This window comes from Phyllostomus discolor, chromosome 10, assembly GCF_004126475.2.
Source record: "Phyllostomus discolor isolate MPI-MPIP mPhyDis1 chromosome 10, mPhyDis1.pri.v3, whole genome shotgun sequence".
Lineage (NCBI taxonomy): Eukaryota > Metazoa > Chordata > Mammalia > Chiroptera > Phyllostomidae > Phyllostomus > Phyllostomus discolor.
This window is the reverse complement of record NC_040912.2, coordinates 32,633,323-32,638,114: the sequence shown is the minus strand read 5'-3', so window position 1 is coordinate 32,638,114 and position 4,792 is coordinate 32,633,323. Positions and strand designations below refer to the sequence as shown.

Genomic DNA, 4,792 nt, shown 5'->3' with positions numbered 1-4,792 from the left:
GGCATTTTAGTACAACTAGAGCGAAGACCGTAGTGATGCTGACAAATGTATTCAAATAAATGTAAAAGGAAGTGTGCATAATTCAAATCCAAAATATATTAAGAGCAGGTTTTATTGGCCTGGGTCATCAGGAGAATTTCCTCTCCAACTAGCTTACTTGCATTGGCACAGTTTTAGGGAAATGAACATACAAAAAAAATGGCTTACTTTAAACTGAGCCATGGAAAGAACCCTATCTGTCTCACTTATTTCCTTCATTGTCCTAAGTTCCATTTAGGGGGGAAAAAATTCCCAATAAGCTGTAGATAAACTTTGGTGAGGTGAGAATCTAACCAAAGAGCTTCTTCAACTGTAGAGCCTTCCAGTAGACACACAAATGCCAGGAGCTGGAGAGCTCTCCTGACTTCTTGAAGAACCCCAGCCTTCCACTCCCACTCCCTCCCTTTGCTGGCCACACTCCTAGTCCTCAACAAGCTCTCCAACCCGTAGGGATTCTCTAATGTCCCTCTCTAGCTCCTAAAACGGTGGCTCCATCTTGCTTTTGTCTAAATATTTACCAGATATAATAGAATTAAGCTATACTTTACTCTCTTTTGGATGCCCATTTTTGTACTTTATACTTGAGGAATAACTTAAACCTCAAAATTCCTTATGTGTGAGATTTTTACCCCCACTGTTTTAAACCTATATATCAGATTCATTAACAAAGAATTAATTGGGACTGAGCAAAAAAGAATAGGAACTTGTGGACATGGCCAACAAGGCAGTGACTTCTGGAGGAAAAGGGGGTATAAGGGGACTAAATGGTAATGAAAAAATATAATAAAGATTACAAAAAATAAAGTAATAAAAAACTTTTAAAAAAGAATGAATTAAGAATTAAGGGAAGTATATATCCATATTTCCATTCTTAATATCCTTTTCCGTAGGCACAGGGAAAATAATGTAAACAACAGATGTATTAGTAATAGTAGTTAACATTTATTAGATTCTGTTCTCAGTTCTTTGTATGAAACAGTTCATTTAACCCTCACAACAATCTCACCAGGCGGGTGCCACTATCATCCCTATTCTATTGTTGAGGAAATTGAGGCACATGATGTTAATTAACTTGCCCCAGATTAAATGGTTAGTGAGTAACAAACATGGTATTTGAATTCAAGTAGTCTGGCTTCAGATTCTACATTTTCCATTATTATACAATACTACCCCTTTTGAAGGCATGAGCAAGAAAATAAATCATCTGAAATGCCATCACTGAGGAATGATACAATTAATATTTTGTTAAATATCATTTCAAGCATGTCTTTAGAAATATGCTCACTTCCAAGATGGCTTTCTCACTTGCAAGTCCGGCACTCAGTCCTCAGGTGCCTGGAAGTTGTCAGACTTCTCATGCGGTGACTCACGACTCCAAAAGGAAGAGTTTCAAAGGAAGGAAGTGGAAGCTGCCCTTTCATTAGGCCTAACCTTGGAAACTGATGGTGCTTCACTTTGGCTATATTCTGTTGGTCAAAGCAGTTCACAGAGCATGTCCCCATACTGAAGGGGGGGGGGGGGCGCTCCTAGATGTCTATCTCTAAACAGGAGGGGTGTCAAGAAATTCTTGGCCATCTTTTATCTTCCATGCCACAATTAATATATTTTAAGCATCCTTTCAGATGTGTTTTAATTTACTTTTTCTGAGAATTGAACACCTTTATTACATGAGTTTTTTATTTTGTTTTGTTTTTTTAACTTGAGGTTTCAAGAAAGGAGGGAAGAGGATTTATTTGCCTTTCTGGACCTTAATTTTCCTCAGATAAAGCTCCAGCTCTTGGCCCTCCAGCACATGGCCATCTGCTTGGCCACATTGGCCTGGTCTTTGTTTTTTCCTTTTTTGGCCCTAACATTTCCTTCCAGCTTTATCTCCCTGAATTTCTCTTCTGACACTCAGTGATTCATCCTAACTGTTCCTCATTCTTGACACTGGCCTGGTCTTGAAGTGATGCATGCAAGAAGCTTGCCCTGCTAGAACAGCTCCTCTAAAACACTGCTGATTTTGGCATTCTTTTTCCTTTCACCATATTTCCTCTGAATTTTTTTTGATTGTTTCTGTTTAAAATCTCTTCCTCTTCAGGAGTCAGCTTGGCCCCCTTCCTGCGGCCCAGGGGCAATGCACAATGGGACTTGTACCACTGTCGGTACAGTGTGCTGTCAATGAGTACGATGCAGTTCTTTTCTAGGGTCTTGGTCCAAACCAGTTTGTTGTTGGATGCATTGTAGACAACATCAATGATCCTTGTTTTGCACATACAACACTCTGAGCCTGAGGAGAAGTTACCCACGTCCAGCCTCAAGGCTGGTTTCTTCTCGTTACCTCACCACACACAAACTGCGTATGCAGCAGGGGGGCAATCTTAGTATTGGCAGCAGGGCACCCCAGCTCATATGTTCGCTTCTTGTGGTAGGGGTTTCTCTTGTCCTCAGTCTTGCAGCATTTGTGCCAGTTGTCCTGAGAGATGCCCATGGCTTGGTGCTGGCTGAAAAGAGCAATGTTTATTTACATATATGTATAAAATGTGAAATAAATGGCATCATAGAAGTGTCCCATTTATCCACATTATATACATACCTAATTTATAAAGTTTAATTTAGAAATTAGGCACAGTAAGAGATTAACAACAATAACTAACAATATAGTAAAACAATTATAACAGTAGATTGTAATAAAAATTATCTGAATGTGCTCACTTTCTCTTTCTCAAAAAATCTTATTTTTCTGAACTCCCTTTTTCACTTAAAGGAAGCACTTGACGGCTTCCATTGACACGTCCCAAATGCCAGCATCACTACTTTTGTGCTTGGGGGCCATTTCTAAAGTGCAGTAAGAGTACTTGAACACAAGCACTATGACACTGCGACAGTCGACCTAATAACTGAGATGGCTCCTAAGTGACAGGTAGCTTGTACAGCACAGATACATTGGACAAAGGGATTATTCAAGTGCTGGGCGGGATAAATCAGGATGATAAGAGATTTCATCTGGAATCTACTCAGAGCAGCTTGCAATTTAAAGCTTATGAATTATTTACATCTGGAATTCCCATTTAATATTTTTGAACTGATGTTGGCCACAGGTAACCAAAACTGTAGAAAGCAAACGTGCAGATAATAGGGGACGACTATGTGTGACAAATGCTATTTTTATGTCGTTACATCTATTTTATTTTCCCCTGCTCTTTCTCTTTCCAAACACATGCCTTCTCTCCCCAGTCAAGTAACCAATACTAATATCTTTTTCTGCAGTTATATAATTATATATTTTACACACACACACACACACACCTTTATTTAGTTATTTGACAGTTATCAAAAACCCTTTTCTTGATCAAAGTTTAGTTAGGCTCCTCTAAACCCTTTTCTCAACTAGGTGTCAACCTTGAACTTCAATGTCTATCCTGTCAGATCTGCAACACCCAATTCTAGTAAGAATCTTATGCCAGTTTAGACCAAAGTCACACCTTTGATATTTGATCACTGCGATGTAATATCAAATTCCTCATCCTTCATCCTAAATATCTGATCACCCTGGTCTTCCTTCAGCAAGAATCCTGTCCAATTGGTTTAGCCAGAATCTCCCCTTGCCCCTAATGTTTCCTTCTAGTAATTTTCCATCCACTGATTCCCACCCTGCTCCTTGGCTCTAGCTTTCAACTGGTTAGTGCTGTATTTAGAATAGAGCCCAGTGCAACACTAAGGTTTTTTCCCCATGCAACACTAAGGTGCAACACTAAGAAGCAACACTTCTTCCTGCAGAAGTCCAAGTTGTATGAAAAGGAGGTAACATTCTTTTTGTTGGATCCATATTTATGCTTTTTAATTTATCAAAATGTATTCAACATTCCCTCTAAAGATGGAAAGTGATATCCAAGAAAATTATAAAAAGAGAAGTACTAGTGGGGAAAAAAAGATGGGAATTAAACACAGCCGTTTACTCCTGCTCTTTCCTGAAGGCTTGCTAAAATTAATTCATGTTCTCATGGTAAGTCACAAACCCACAATGACAGGAAGAATGGAAGAGCGCATAACAGACACAAAATTTTGGAAGGTAGAAAGCACAAGTATGTTTTGTAAATTATGTACCAGACCTGAGACAACAAAGCCCTGTCAGTGTTGAAGAAAGGCAAGAACAAATCAATTTACACTGTAAACTCCCCAAAGGATCAGAATTGGTGATGGCAGGTATTTCTTGGAGGAAGAGTTGAATGGGAGACTAGATTAAAGTAGATCGGTTGAAATTTTATTTAGGAAACAGTCATGGGAGGTGACAACATTAAGATGGTGATGTAGATCATTCACAAGTTCAGTCTGCCTCACAAGAAGACCATCTACCAACTATCCATAAATGAGACATAATCGTCAAATTCCCAGAACACTGGGCTATGAAGATGGAGAAGGGACACATTAGAAAGGTAAGACAATTAGTTTAGCTGTGACCACATTGCCCCTCCCCAAGACCAGAAGAGCACCACAATGCGAGGGCCCCTCTGAACCCACAGTTTCTTAGTGGGGAAGGAAAAGAAAGAGCCCAAGTAGACATCCAGTTGCCCCAGTGTCACAGGAGCTTCTCAGGAGGCCCACTTGGGTCTTGCCTCCTAGGGCTCACCAAGGGAATCTGCAAGGCTAGACCACTGGGGACCAGGTACAGATAGAAAAGGGGGGGCAAAGCTAATAGCAACCAGGGCTCAGATCCCAGAGGACCACATTCCTTCACACAGCTGTGCCTGACCAGAGATCCCAGCCAGGAAAA

General features: G+C 40.1%; 1 pseudogene; it reads right to left on the bottom strand.

The window, feature by feature from the left end:
* Positions 1–1,759: 1,759 nt before the first annotated feature.
* On the bottom strand, positions 1,760–2,509 carry LOC114508187 (annotated as a pseudogene).
* Between the last annotated feature and the right edge of the window lie 2,283 nt (positions 2,510–4,792).